Source organism: Pan paniscus, chromosome 1 (genome assembly GCF_029289425.2).
Source record: "Pan paniscus chromosome 1, NHGRI_mPanPan1-v2.0_pri, whole genome shotgun sequence".
NCBI classification, from domain to species: Eukaryota; Metazoa; Chordata; class Mammalia; order Primates; family Hominidae; genus Pan; species Pan paniscus.
The window spans coordinates 142,252,742-142,269,165 of record NC_073249.2 but is presented as its reverse complement, the minus strand read 5'-3'; the positions used below and the strand labels follow the sequence as shown (position 1 = coordinate 142,269,165).

The 16,424-nt window shown below is 37.2% G+C and overlaps 1 protein-coding gene across 21 annotated transcripts in view; it reads right to left on the bottom strand.

The window, feature by feature from the left end:
* The window catches only part of SSX2IP (SSX family member 2 interacting protein), a 51,439-nt gene that overhangs the window by 28,493 nt on the left and 6,522 nt on the right, over window positions 1-16,424 (bottom strand). For 8 of the 21 annotated variants that reach the window (XM_055116679.2, XM_055116703.2, XM_063600068.1 and 5 more), the window contains exon 2: window positions 7,476-7,525. The exons of 4 other annotated variants lie outside the window; for them this stretch is intronic. The gene's annotated coding sequence lies outside the window, so the exon portion shown is untranslated. Of the gene's footprint in view, window positions 1-7,475; window positions 7,526-8,964; window positions 9,122-10,771; window positions 11,042-16,424 lie in introns of all 21 variants that reach the window. 9 more of the 21 variants (XM_055116685.2, XM_055116710.2, XM_055116680.2 and 6 more) reach the window with 3 other exon arrangements.

Here is a 16,424-nt window from a genome sequence, read left to right as displayed (position 1 = left end):
ATACAAAACTTAGCCGGCGTGGTGGCATGCGCCTGTAATCCCAGCTACTCAAGAGGCTGAGGCAGAAGAATCCCTTGAACCCGGGAGGCAAGGTTACACTGAGCTGAGATCGTGCCACTGCACTCCAGCCTGGGCGACAGAGTGAGACGCCATCTCAAAAAGAAAAAAGAAATTTATATTCATCCAATAAATACTAATTGAGCTCCTACTATGTGCTACTACGTTTTCCTAGGCACAGGGGAGGCCATGTTCTCAAGAAGTGAAGTTCATATTCTGATGGAGGTAGAAATAAATACTAAACAAATGAGCAACAACTTAACAGAGTGATAACTAAAAAGAAAATAAAACATGGTAATATGAGAGAGTATTAAGGTAGGGAGCATCTAGATCAGTGAGAAAACCTCCACTGAAACGGTGACATCTGAAGTGAAACCTAAATGATACGGAGTCAGCCGCAAGAAAATCAATGACCAGAGCAGCCCAGGTAAAGGAAACAGCAGATACAAAGACTTATGATGGATATTAATGTGTTAACGATGAAAAACAGAGAGAAGGCCAGTATATTTGAAGCACAGTAAGCAAGGCTACAGCGTAGGAAGTCGGATTTCCTCTAAACTGCAATGAAAATCTATTGATGTGTTTCTTGTAGGTAGGAAAGTAGCATGTTCTCTTTTATGCTTTAAGAAAGATTACTGTGGCTACTCTGTGAGTAGACTATAGGTAGGCAATTGTAGAAGCTGGAAAAAATCAGGAGGCTACTACAATAGTTTAGGCAAGATGACCAGTGTTAAACTACAGTTCTAACAGTGGAAGCAGAAACAGGCAGATGAATTAGGGATGTGTTCTGGAGACAGAACCTTCAGAACTCAAAGATGGATTGAAATGTGGGCAAAAAAGAAATCAAGGATGATTTCTAAGTTGTAGAGAAGCATATAATATATACTAAGACAGATGATGTTACATGTCATATTACATGTTATGATGTTACACACACACACAGACACAGGAGGTAATTCAGTCTGGCAATGGTCTTTTGCCACTTTTCTACTCATGTGCTTGGTAAGGAAGGGCACCTTGAACTATTTTGTTCTTCCCACTGTCCTTAAATGGGTATTAGCAACAGGATGAGAAGGATAAAGACTGTACCAACTAAGAAAGACACTGATTTTACTTCTAGCTTTCTGAGATAATCACTATAAGTAAAACAGAATCCAAGGGACAATAAACCTATTCTAATAGAACTCTGCTTTGGGTAAATTCCTTAACCTCTCTGAGCCATACCTCTCTGATAAATTACCATAACAATGAAGCATACCTCCTAAGTTTCCCAAGAGATAAGGTATAATGTACTTATCCCAAGAGATAAGTCATAAAGTATTTAGCACACTGCTTGGCATAGAAGACACACATAAGCTAATATTAATCATCATCATCATTATTATCTAGACACAGGGCTATTTGGTATAAATGACAGGCTTCTAAAACCTATAACAAAATGCACCGCTGCTCTTAATAAAGGTTGAACACATATTCTTAAATGATCTAGAGACAGATATCTTTATAAAAACACAGTAAGCAGTGAGCTAATTTCATAATCAACTGGTTGGGGGGAAAAAACAAGGTCAGAAGAAAACAGTAATAGGCACCTTTCCAATTTGTGTTCTTGTTAAGGTATTTGTAAGTAAGACAATAGTGCCTTAAGTGTCTTTTCTCCTCATACAGAAAGAACACCAAAATGTGTCTATTATACATCCATTCTTTAAAACTGTAAGTCAGTTATTCTCTCTGCAAATTTAGCTCTCCTGCCTATAGATTAGACAGTGAATTGTTCCCTGCCCTATTAATACCAACAAACTTTGTAAAATGTTTACAATGAAAACCAAAACCCCATTTTGAAGTCCTATGAAACAAAAAACTTAACAGTATATGATTTCACACAATCTAAAAGCTTCCATGAATGCTCTTCTGTTCAATGATGTACCAATTACATGCTAGGAGACTTGCGATATAAGAAAAGTTACCCGACCAGTTTTTCCAAGAAAGGGGACTTACGACTCTTTATCAATACATACCCTAAACTAAGCAGTGAATTTAAGCATATTATTGTATTTCAGCTCAAATATAGCTAAAACTGCCTTGCTGAAGGTTGCAAAGCATTTTTTATGAAGATGTTAAGCTAAGTCAATGTTAATTTCAAAAGCAAAAGAAAAAGGTAACAGAACCATATCTGTTTTGCATAAATATAATACCATCACAAGCCCATTTCAATTTGAAAGCGTCAAATGCAACCAAGAAGGACTCCATTACAAAGTCAGTGCAGGAACACACGTTCATATTATAGATTAATCAAATAATAGTAAGCCATTATATAGTGGACATGATTATTCCTCACAACTGGAGTAAGAACAAACTTAGTTTTCTAGCACTGTTACCATAGTTACCTTAGGAGAAAAAAGTAAGCAGTGATTCATGTTTTAGTTCAAGTAATGTGTAACCTAAAATTCTATCTATTAATATGATTGGTTAGAGTATGTGAAAGGCAAGTAAGTCTTGGGACCCTGAAATCACTAAGCCAAAGGGAAAAGTCAAGCTGGGAACTGCATCAGGCAAACCAGCCTCCCATTTTATTCCTAAATAAAATAGCTACAAAGATTAAAAAGCTACATTTGTCCAAAATTCCTTGTGGGCCTCAAGATTTTTACCCTAAAACAGTTCTGTTGGATTTCACTCTTGCAGTGTAAACTGATAGCTTATTTTCCAACGTGCGGGACAAAGGACAGAACTCAAAGTTATCCCTCTGCTTACCTGAGACAAATGCACATCTGATTGCTTCCTATGCCCTATTATTTACGTAAAAATGCAGATTCAATGAACCAGACTAAGGTCTAAGTGGCTATTCCTCTACTTCCCTCTCACATGTAAATTGCATATTCAGTGAAAGGCTGATCAAAGACCCAAAAGAATGCAACCTTTCAACTCATCTACCTGGGTCCTGGAAGCCCCCGCCCCTCTTTCCCTTCCACTTCAAGTTGTCCCACCTTTCCAGACTGAACCAATTAATGTACATCTTACACATACTGACTGATGTCTCATGTCTCCCTAAAATGTATAAAACCAAGCTGTGCCCCAACCACCTTGGACACATGTCGTCAGGTCCTCCTGAGGCTGTGTCACAGATGTGTCTTTAACCTTGGCAAAATAAGCTTTCTAAATTCCAAGATACAGCTACCCAAATTCCAAGATGGATCAAATTCATGAGTGAATTTTATGAGCAAACCTTGAAGATTAAATAATTAAAATATCTTGTAAAAGGCATTTCATTCATTTAAGATTGTCAGGGAACAATCTTGAAATACATCAAAGCAAAAGTATAAAGTAATCCATAAATAAGAGACATAGTTTTGTTCATTAGCGGTAGGTAACATGTATATAGCCATCTAATAAACTTCCTTGTTCAAAGTACTTCTCAACATAGATTCCAATCAATGTCTTTATACTGTAATAGAAAATCTTATAATACTTTTAGTAAAAGCGTTACCTTACTACTTTTGAAGTAGTAAGTACTTTTTAAGTATTAGTACACTGTCTTCCCTATATGTCACTATGGGTTGCAAAGTACCAATGCCATACACTTCAGGTATAAAATAAGAAAGGGAACTCTGGTCTTTTCTGGGTAAAATCATGCAGAGCTTAAATCTATCATTCCTCATGTCCAAGTGTTTTCTCTTTTGCTTTCTGTATTATAGACAGGAACTAGTGCTCAGAGAGATCAACAGGTTTGCCCAAGGTCACATTTCTAATTGGTTGTGAAGCCAGGAAACAAATCTGATTTCAAGACTCTGTGCTCTTTTCCTTTTTTTTTTTCTTTTATTTTTTTTTGAAACGGAGTCTCGCTCTGTCACCCAGGCTGGAGTACAGTGGCGCAATCTCAGCTCAATGCTACCTCAGCCTCCCGGGTTCAAGCAATTCTCCTGCCTCAGCCTTCTGAGTAGCTGGGATTACAGGCGGATGCCTAGCTAATTTTTGTATTTTTAGTAGAGATGGTGTTTCACCATGTTGGCCAGGCTGGTCTTGAACTCCTGACTTCAAGTCATCTGCCCGCCTCGGACTTCCAAAGTGCTGGGATTATAGGCGTGAGCCACCATGCCCAGTCAACTCTGTGCTCTTTTCATTCTATCACTATTCAACCTTTCAACTTTGTACACATAAATCTCTATCGTACATGCATATCCAACTGAAAATAGAATATAATCAAAATGATTTCCACTGTTTATTTAGAAGATTGTGTTCTTATAATCCACTTAAAATGAGTCCATTCAGAGCATACAATTCTCACTGGAACTTATATACTAATTAAGTTGAGGCATACTTGTAAAATTGGTCTCTGCTTGGCCACAAACAATAGCTTTGTTCTTGTTTATACTTCTCTATCGTAAATATCAACACAGTATTGAAACTAACTTTATAGACCTTTAGCAAAAACATCTTGTTTTTTCTGGTTAATCACATCTGTTTTTTCCATCAGTAAAGTTCGTTGGCTAGCTCATCTTTTTCCTTCTACCCCAAAGACGAAGAGGTTCTCAATACACAACAATACCTTGTAGAACTTTAGGTAAGCAGTCTCTAGGATGGCTCTCAGTTATTTCTGCCTTCTGGTGGACACACCCTTGGGTTATTCTGTTCCTTGAGTATGGGCTAGATTTATTGACTAGCTTCCAACAAACAGAATATAGCACAAGTGAAGGGATTTCACTTCCAAAATTAGGTTATAAAAAGGCTGTGGCTTCCATTTAAGGTTGTTTTTTCACTTGTTGCCCTCTTAAATCCCTCCTCCTGGGGAAAACAAGCCATCACGTTGTAAGCAACTCTATGAGAGGTCCGTGTGGCAAGGAACTGACGTCTGAGGTCAACAGGATCTGAGGCCTGCCAAAAGCCATACAAGTGAGTTTAGAACTAGATTTTACCTCATTCAAACCCTGAGATGACTGCAGCCCTGTCCAACACCTTGACAGCCTAGTCAGACACCCTGAGCCAGCGCACCCAGCTAAGCTGTGCTCAGATTCCTGACTCATCTGTTCTAAGCTGGCTGTTAAAGCTGCTAAATTTCGGAGTAATTTGTTATGAAGCAACAGATAACTCATACAAGTTTTTAAGTATGTATAGTAAATATACATAAATTTCTTGAGAAATTTCGGAGTCCCTTCTAAAACTTAAACCATAATTTACTGAAACATAACTAAAAATGATGCCATACACTACAAATGCCACTGATCAGGTTTTTAACAATGATATCATCCAGTATTACAATTAATCATTCTATAGTATTATGGTTAGATGCCTTCCCGACTAGTTTATGAACTTCTAGAGGGCAGGGAATGTCTGCATCTTTGCAGCCAACAGTACCTGAAACATAGCAGGTGCTCAGTAAATGTTTACAATATGAACCGAGTCCCACTTGTGGCACACTCACTTCAGCCTCTGTGCCTCCACCTGTGCTTTCTTCTTGCACGTATTTCAAAACTAATGCTTTTACAAAACAGTGCACAACCGCTGTCCCCATCACATAACCTTCTCCAACTACTCCAGCCCACAAAGCTCAATCTCTAAGCCCTCCATATACTTATTGGTTTGTTTCATCTTTCCCAACCACACTCTCAAGTACCACACATTTTACATTTCTGTATCCCCTCCCTCCCACTAAGCTTAAAGGATGGCATAATCAATGAATACTCAAATAACTGATAACAAATTAACATGTTCATTCTGGCAGGTAGAGGTGGAGAAAGGAAAAGAGCAATGGAAAAGTAGCAAAAGAAGAGTCAATCCTTTACAGAAAAGAATTACTCTCAATTCCCATTTGTCTTGTCCTCTTCACCCCCAAATCTCTGCAACTACAAACTGAAAGAGAGCTCTGCAGAAACACAGTATTCTGATTACAAGATTTCCCTCACAAAGTACAGTACTTTAAGTGTTCTTTTCAAGGTCACTTGAAATTCAAACTTGAGAAGGTACAATTGCCTAACTACTCAGAATTCTAAAACAATTTCAGTCGACAGAAAATAATAGCTTTCCATTATAGAGGGACATGGTAACTTTACACCATCTGGGCTTCTAAATATTGCACAGAATTTTTCACAAATAGAGCTAACTGAAGTATTTGCTAAAATCTCACAAAGTTAGAGTTACCACACTGTTGGGTTAAGAAGATAAAACTAAGTGTTGGGTTAAGAAGATAAAACTAAGTCACTTAACATTAGTCCTATTTTACAAATTCAGTCCTAAAACTTAACAATTTAGTCATCAGTATTGACTCTTAAAAACTAGATATATTACAATTATTTAAAACTGTAATACCACCTTCAACTATGATTTTGTTATAAAGGAGACCGTAGCTTTGAATTCCATTAGAAATATCTCTGCACCTTAAAATTGTTCAGATGCGCACATCAGTACAGAAACACATTAAGTCCAACCTCTTAGAAAATCTACTCTTTATGAATTTAAAATCTAAATTATTTCTTCTGAGTGGTGCCATTTTCCAGATATTTTCCACAGAAATAAACTCTTCCTCATAAATTTAAATACACATGAATGGTGCAAACTCAAAGACTGATATTAATAATGTGCCTTCCTGATGTTTTGTGGCCAATAGAGGATTTATAGTTGGAAAGTACAGTGCAAACAATGCCAGCCTCAGAGGCCCGGGTCAACAGACTGATTCATATCTTGACAAAGACACTTATTTCCAAGATGCTCTCTTCAAGATGGTTTCCTCACCTTAAAATGGGGTGATGATAATCTACTTCTTAAGGTTGTGGGTATTTAACAGAGTAAGAGGTGGAAAACTAAGTACACTATAACTAGGACATAGGGTACTGGTTTAATAACACATGTGCCAGGAGCTATTCTAAATGCTTTACGTATATAATTAAGTCAATCTTCACAACAACACTGTTATTTTTTCCTTTTTACAGATAAGGAAATTGAGGCAGAGAGGTTAGGTAATTTGCCCAAGGTCACAGAGCTAGCAAGTGGCAGAGGCAGGATTCCAACCCCCAACCCCACATTGGATTGCAGAGCCCATTCTCTTAACCATCACATATTGTTGCTTCAGTGGGTGAGGGGCTCAGGAAGCAGCATCTCCTACGACTACTCCTTTAAGAACCAGAAAAAACAGAACTCAATCTATCTCCCAATTGGGCTCAGACTGCATAAAATAGTGTGAACACACAAATTATGGTACAATAATTCATGTGTATCTCTGGGTTGAGGGATATAATCTCAATGAAGCTCCTGGCCAAAATCTGCCATTAGAAAGCTATCCTCAGCTTAGAAAGCAGGGAGCTACATGCTGTTCTTTAAATTCCTTATATATCTTTGAACTGATCATTGCTGCAGTATGAGAAACAGTACAGTAAAAGAGTTAAAATCCAAAGCCAGACCATCTGGTTCCAAACCCCGGCTTCTCCACTTACAGACTAAATGGTCCTGAACATAAATCTTCTTTGGGCCTCACTTTCCTCATCTGCAAAAGGAGAGTAAAAGCAGTTTACCTCAAAAAATTATGTGGTTAAACAGTAAATTTAGTTACCAAATTTCTTTAATAATTTTATTAAATAAACTTATGCATGTAGAGGGCTTAAAAAAAGGTCATGGGTACATGGTAAGTGCTCAATAAATGCTAGCTATTATTAGCTATTTTACTCTTGGAAAGACTTCCATGATATTTTGTTAAGTAATGTAAAAAAGTTACAAAACCATATCTAACATGAGCTTATTTAGTCCTCAGGAAAAAAAAACAAATATCAGTAGATATGTACAGGTATAAACTCTGCTCTATAAACACAAAAGTTGGTATAAGGACAGAAAAAATTGCAAGGAAAAACCAACTTAAAAAATAGGGAAAAGGCAAGGGCAGGACTTTCATTCCTCTCTTTATGTACTTTCATGCACAAAAATATAATTTTTATTTTATTGTGTCTTCCAAATTTTCTATAAATGAAAGTGTTTTTCATATTAAGAAAAAAAATTTATGTTTTTAAAAGGCAATTATGGTGATGATAAGCAAAGGAAATGGGGATAAACAGCACCATTCTGAACCACCAAAACCAATGGTAGAATGGCATGAGTGATAAAAAATGCATAAAACAAAACAGCAAGCAGTCTTGTTGGGCAAAAACTGGTTAGAAAATTATACAAATGTCCTAGAGTTTTTTAAGATAGTCAATTATGTAAGGGAAATAGCACTTTACCAGAGATCAGTAGTTTGTTGTTTTAAAGGGCAATTCCAACAGTATACAAATATTTGAAATGTGTAAATCTTTCCACTAAACAATTATACTTCTAGGCATATAAGAGAGCAAGCATAATATATATTGAGGACATTGTTGAATTGCAGTATTATTTGAAATGGCAAAAAACTAGAGACAATCTTAATATCCATCATGGACAAACTGTTAAAAACCAACACATATGGTACAGCCAGGCTATTCTGGGATTATTAAAGATTAAAGCACATCTGCATGTATAGCACAAAAAAAGAAGTTACAGGTTAATTAGAACAGTATGATCACCATTTTTTGTTAACTCAAACTACCTACATATATTTAGGGGAAAGTTCTGGAAAAGTTACAAAATGTCACAAATGACACTTCTTGGGATGGAATGTTTGGGTACAGGGAGGGGTAGAAGAGCAGGGCTTTCACCTCTTCCATAGCATATCTTTATATAGCTTGAATGTTATAGGAGCATGTATTATTCTGTAAAATTTTTAGCAGCAGAGTATTCAAGCACAATTAAATGAGATAATGTGTGAAAGTACTCTTAGCTCAATCCCAGAAAGTAGCAGCCCTGTCCTTGAGTGGAAATCTCGACTTAGACAAATCCCACCAATCAGGTACACTTCTAGCACCTGTTCCACATATGTACGCATACCCATGAGCAAGGGTAATGCAGTCTTCATACCTGAGGGAATGTCTGTGGGAATCTGGCCCATCAGGAAGACAGGGAACAGAAATGCAGAGGCCAGACTTTTCCCCAACTATCATCAAGGGCAAAGCCATGGAGTACTGGCAGACCTGGCAAAAGTGGACTCTCCCCCTGGCTTAATGAACAATCCAACCTTGGTAGGAGGAAAGAGGGAAATTGACTTTATTAACACCCTCTTCAAAAACAAATGCTCTTCATCTTTCAACCTTCAATGAATGAAATTACTAAGAAGGTGCATTTCCGCTTCAAGAGAGCAGCTCACAAAGTTAAATACGGTAGGGACTTAATCTATGTACACCATCTGATATTCCATTATACACTGACTTTTTATTGCTAATGTTTTCACCTGTTTTGGACTTGGCTGCCAATTAAACTGTTAGTTTTCCAGGGCGCTGTCACTTCAGGGAAGCTGCACAGGGTACTGAGAGAGCGCTGGACTAAGTAGCATCAGAGGCCACGGTTCTCAGCAACACTTCTGTTATGTACTGAGAAACCTTGAACCGGTCATAATTTCTTTGGGTTTCAATTATGAAGTCGAACTAGATGACCTTTAAAGAATTTCAAGTTCTATTATCTTTTGATTTTTACATTTCTCATAGGACCCAATATGGAACTGAGTACAGCTATTTATATCAAAATTATTTTTTCTTCACTTTTTTTTTTTTTTTGAGACGGAGTCTTGCTCTGTTGCCCAGGCTGGAGTGCAGTGGGGTGTGATCTCGGCTCACTGCAACCTCTGCTTCCTGGGTTCAAGCAATTCTCCTGCCTTGACCTCCCCAGTAGCTGGGACTACAGGCGCATGCCACCGCACCTGCTAATTTTTGTATTTTTAGTAGAGATGGGGTTTCACCATGTTGGCCAGACTGGTCTCGAATTCCTGACCTCGTGATCCTCCCACCTTGGCCTCCAAAATGCTGGGATTACAGGTGTGAGCCATCACGCACTGCCTTTTCTTCACATTTTTATAACAATGTGCACACATTGTCTTTACAACCCAATGTTTAGCAAATGAGATTCTACCTAATTTTAATAACAATAAAATAATTTATTAAGCATGTAGCATTTACTTGGAACAATTCTAAGCATTTTATGTGTATGAACTTATTCAATCTTACAATGATCCAAATACTTTCTCCCATTACAGATAAGGAAACTGAAGCCTGGAGTTTTCTTGACCTAGGATACAGAGCTAGAACATGACAAAGCCAAAATTCAAACCCTGGTAGTCTAGCACATTTAACATTACACCCTACTATCTTTAGTACAGGAGAGGGGGAAGGATACAATATTCAAGCTGCTTTTTTTTTTTAAGTTTTGGGATACATGTGCAGAACGTGCAGGTTTGCTGCACCTATCAATCCGTCATCTAGGTTTTAAGCCCCGCATGCATTAGGTATTTGTCCTAATGCTCTTCCTCCCCTCAAGCTGCTTTTTCAAACTGAACAAGTATTCTCTTCTTTACCACCTCACCTGAAACTAAATTATAATCAAATAATTATGCCAATTGAATAACTGGAATGGGAACTACACAAAAGCAGACAAAATATTAAATTCTGGATGTAGCAATTCAAAAAAAATTTGAAAAACCTAGCAAATATATTGCCAGGCTTTCCCTGCACTGCCATCCCTTCTCTCTGTGCTTCTAGAACACTTAACATGAACTGTATTACAGCACAGATCTAACAGGAATAAAATTTCTCTCCCACCACAACTGAGTTCTCATTTGGCAGGCTTGTCAGCATATTCTTTGTACCCCACTTCAGTAACAGGCATCATCACTCACCCAAGGTTGGAGCCCAGTCAAGATTGCTGAATGAATGTCCAAGTTCAAGGATGTATTAGTGTAAGGTTTGCTGCTGTTTTAGTATGATAGACAAGTCAACACTTTGGCCATGCTGCAATTTAGAAGGGCTTTCAACGTAATCTTGATTGGTAACAGCTCAGAGAAGGAGAAAGGTGATTCAGGGTATGAATCAAGAGCATGGCAATTTAGAAACAGTGTATCAGTTTCAAATTCTTCCAATGTACACACAGGAATAGCAGCAATCATATTCTTAGAAGATTATTAAGAAACAAGAAAAAAAAAGAGGCACTTTTAGAAGTCTATCAACTTTTAAGGTTAAAAGTCAGCTAAGAAGTCCAAATCAAATTTTAAAATTACTATTTATTGGTATTTCACTCCTCAAATAATGAAATGGTAATAGCATCTACTAAAGGCATTGGAAATAACGAAGAAACCAAACATAATTAATAAATCTACTCATCGTTTTTTCAATGATTTAGCCCAAATTCAATCATTGGTTATAGTTGTCAACGTGTGGTCCTGGGACCAGCAGCATCAACATCACCTGGGAACTCAATAAAAATGCAAATTATCAAGTGCCACTCCAGACCTACAGATTCAGAAACTTTAGTGGTGGGAGAACCTCCATGTAATTCTGACAAAGTTTGAGAATCACTGCTGTGTTCTATAGAATGTGGTTCAGTATAAATTAGTATTCTATTTATATGCACTTCCAATTAGAGAACACCAAAAAGGAATTCTTATCTAAGGGTCCTACAAAATGGATTCCAAGAATGATGTAAAAGTGTTCCAAAGCACTAAATGGAGGCTGAAAATAACAGTCCTAGGGAATGCCTGGCTAAGCAGCTTATTAAACCTTAGAGGATGGGGGGAAACTCTGAAAAATAAACAGTTCATCAGCTGAATATTCATTTATCCTATTCACATACTCTACAGCCCAGCAAGTCCACTCCTAGTGAAACCCAATCGAAACTCTTGCCTACGTATGCCAGGAGGTGTGCACCTATACAGCAGCATTCTTCACAATAGCGAGTAGCACAAGAGTATCACCCTGGAAACAACCCATATACCACCAACAGGAGAATGGATAAATTATGCCATATGCACAAAATGGAATATTATGCAGTAATCAGAAAACTTCAGTGACACATAATATAAATTTCAGTATTATAAAATGAAAAAATTTTCAGAAGATAGGGCATGTAATATATACAGTTTTAAATTATGTGATGCAATAAAACTATAATTTAAAAGACACCGAGAGAATGATGAATATAGGATTCAGTAAATAGCTGCCTCAGGTGAGGGACAGAGGAAAAAGGAATGGAGGGGCCCACAGGGTTATGCACAGAGTTAGGTGGTACTTACTGTATTATTAAAACTATAAATGGACCAATTAAACAAATGTGTCATGAGCCAAGGAATATAAACTAATTCTTTACACCTGAAGTCCTTTAAAATGCTTTAAATACATACATATAAAATGTTCCTCAAATATTTCAAACAATTCTAAATTCTATCCAGTCAGTTTGGCTGTGGAGGCACCAAGAGCCCTGGGTCCTTGGCCTTACTGCCAACTCAGGGGTTAAAATGTTTTGGGTCCCAAAACCCAAAGCCAATGACCCTCTTCCTTTAAAAGAACAAGAACAGGCAATTTGGGCTAGAGTTTCAGAGGATCTATGAAGCCATCCATTTGCAAAGGATCCATGGATGGCAAGTTAATAACTCCTGTACTAGCTAATTATGTGAAACTGGTAGGAGAGAAGCTGATGATGAACTCAAGAGCACCTAATGCATGCCAGATGGGGCTCCATTAGCTGTTATCACTTAATCCTCACGCTAGCCCTAGGAAGGAGTAAAGACAGCACTGGTTTATTGATGGAAGAAACTGAGGCAACAGATTAGGTAACTTACAGTTACAAACCTGGAAGACAGAAATAAAATCCAGCTATTTAACCTGGAAAGACTAAAAACTAGCTATTTATGATTCCAAAGCCTCACAGGCCTGGTTTCCTCCTGACATTCAACAAATATGCTGAGCAAATGATATCAATTCTCTGAGCCTATCGCCTCATTATAAAACAACATGGCTAATGATGGGTTGTACTTACAGATTATTTCTATGATGTTGGCTTGCTTTTATAGCCTAGATCCTATGCAGGGGGATATTCCTAAAATTTGGCTATAGAATAGAAAATAAAATTGAAGGCTATAGAATAGAGAATAAAATAGATAGGAAAGCACAACCAGATTACAATTAACAGGCAAATGAAAAGTATAGGCAGTGGCTGGAACCCATCTTGAATTTTAAGTATCTACTTTACACTATTTAGGCTCTATATACGATTTCAAAATTATTTAGTCCTACAATTCTTTTAGAACAATATTTCTCTACAAATCTCCTCCAAACTTAATGCTTGCAAAATAAGTTCTATTTGTAGCACCGTGGCACAAAAATATATTCTCAGTGCTGACTGTATGCCAAGAACTACACATGAAGTAACTTAAATACTTTTTTGCTTTTTATCTTAATTTTTAAAATTTTTTTACAAAAAGCATACAATACTTTAATAATCTGAAAAAAAAAATCTTTGAGACAGATATTATAGTAAACTGGGCAATTAATGGTCAGGGACCAGCTGGCTGACTTAGTCAGTGACTGAGGATAGTGAAGAACAGGTAAGAAATAATTCAGGACATGGTGACAAGTACACAAAAGGGAGGCATCTACTCTCTCACATAAAAACCTGTCTTTGGCACTTGACAGATAATAGTGTCATTTAGATAAAGGGAACAGAGGAGTAAAGTTAGTTAAACTGGGTTTGGGCAAATGTGTGGAGATAATGAGCTTTGTGTAGCTTACTGGGTTTGGAGATGCCCTTATGAGACATCCACATGGGGATAAACTCTAGGCCTAGAACTCACAAGACATCCGAGCACGTTTAGATAGATGAATTCATAAAGAAAAAAGGGGCAGGAGAACAAACCCCAAAGAACATCAACATAAGCGAGTGAAGGAGACCCAGACACAAGAGATACAAAGAGACAGGGGAACGGACTTCAGGAAAGCCAAGGGAGAAGACTTTTAAAGAGAAAGGGTGATACACAGCAGCAAATGCCATAGAATGGGCAGGTTTTGAATTTCAAAAAGCGTTGAATTTGGTGATTAGTGACTTAATGACAAAGCTGAGGGGTAAAAATGAAAATCAGACTTCAGAAAGATGATCACCAAATAAGAAAAGGAAAATCACTTGTTCAAGAATCTTAGTTTAAAAGAATGTTAGTTTCTCTGAATGCAGAGGCTTTATTAGATGCTCATGGATAGATCTAGCATGACAAAAAAAAAATCCTGTCTTTAATGTCTGTTCTTACTCAATTACAGCATTTTTATATCAAGTAGAAATATTAAGTGCTCAGTAAGTATGAGCTATTTTTCCAGGCATTGTTCTGGATACTAACCTATTTTTCTAATCACACCCCTAGGAAGCAGGTATTGTTATTATCCTTCACAAACGCGACAACCAGGGCACAAGATCACATAGCTAGTAGTATGGTAGATCAAACCGAAAATGTGACTCAAGAGAATATGAGGAAAGGGTATGTGTGAAGCAAGAGTTAAAAGATGAGAACAACTGTAGTTAAGATTGTTCTGAATGTTTAACTGCTTGTAGTTTAATTTCTATTTAAAAACTTATTTTTGCTAATTTGAAAGACTATTTCTTCTCTCATCTCAGAATCCTACATTGCTAGAGTCTGACATTTTTATGTCTGACACCCAGATTCTGTACTGCATTATAACTGTGTTATTTCTCCTACTGAACTGCAGGTTGCTTGAAAATGGGGAAGTATCTTATTTAATTTGTATTCCTGTTCTTCCAGTCTTCAAAGCAGAAGATACTTAAGAAAGGTTTGTTGTATAATTATTTCTGCTTTTCTAGAGTTTCTGAGGGCTTCAGCAAAATATACTTCAAGTCTAATTGCTGTGTGGGACTCCAGTCTTTCAGATATTATTTGCACTATACTCAATACATTTTGGATCACTCAAATTACTGATTTTGGTGGAAATATCCTTCTAAAGTAAAAATCAAATATAATTCCCCTTCATAAAACCTTCTGAAGGTTCCCTGTAACCTACTGGTCAATGTTCACAGCACTGTTCTACAGCCTTATTAATATGGCAACCCCACCCTGGTCCAACTCTACCAAGCCACCTGTAACTCAGCTGTACACTAGTGCAGAATGCACCAGCTGCTTGATGAACTCCACTGCCTCTACCAGACACAGCTGAAATTCTCCTTCTTTTTGAAAGCCTTCCTATATTTGTTTTTTGTGAGGTTTTTTTGCTTCCTGCCTCACTATGCTGATAATTTCCAAAATACAAATTCCTCAAGGCAACACTCATCTTTTTATCCTCAGGTCAGGCAAGTAGCAGCTTACTAAGCGTTTAATGAATGTTTATTGAAAGAATTACTAAAGAATAATTCAGTAAATCTGCTGGTACTACATAAAACATTGGCCCACAATCAAAAGGCACAATTCTAGGATGTTTTTCATTACTAATAATGAATGGTGCATTTCTCTATTCTATCTCATCCCATAAACTCGTGAATTCAAGATAACTTGTACCTTCACTACTAGCTAACCATATCACCATTACCAAAGCCACAAAACAAACCCACATCGTATCAAAACCTCTTTGCGTCATGAGCAAATGGTGAAACCAGTAAGGCATATTCACAGCTATTGTAAAAGATATGGAAAAAATAACTTAAAAATCTTTGAAATCGATCCAATTTAAGCATGTTAAATGAATTAAAATCACACAATTTGGGGGCGGTGTCTTTTCATGCACCTAATTTCTCTAGGGGTATACTACATAGAAGGCACTCAAACGCCTACTTTATAAAACCGGTGTCACGGCCTGCTTTGGCCAAAAAGCAGACTGTCAAGTACTAGGAGATCCCAAGTATATAATTGGACACTGTGCTGGACTTGAGGTCTTTAGCAAACAATTTCAGCATAACATTTTAGTTTTCTCATATATCTGCCTCATTATGTTTAGAACATAATGTGCTTTAACAAGTCTTGTCACAAGGCACAATGTGTTATGAGATCTCCACATTTCATCCTAGAATAACTAAGTCTTCACAGTTATCTTCAAGCTGCCTCACCCATGTTACGTAATCCATGAGCTTTTTATCTTCCCTGTACAGTTGGGGAAAGAGAAGGGAAGGAAGAGTACAAAATGACTTGGCCTAAGAGGTTCAGCCAGTCACTAAAAGAGCCTTCGTTTTAATTATCAGTTCCTAACCCTCTTCTCAAAGAACCGTTTTGTTTGAGAAACCTTCATTGACAGCAGGCAGAACAGAGTGTTAAATTAGCTATTAGCTTTCCTTACTTGTTTAGTGTGAATGAATAACCTAAGCTTCCTAAGCCTGTAGGTTGATAGTTTTAGGATAAGAGATCTGATGGATCAAGTTTTGCCGACTGGATCCAAATTCATAAATCTACCTCTAACTTCTAAATTTCAAAATCGCTTGACGTAAACTTTAAAGGCATTTCTTTCCTCTCCAAATTTCTAATTCTTTACAAATTTTATTCACTCTCCTAAATGAGTCAACTCATACCAACC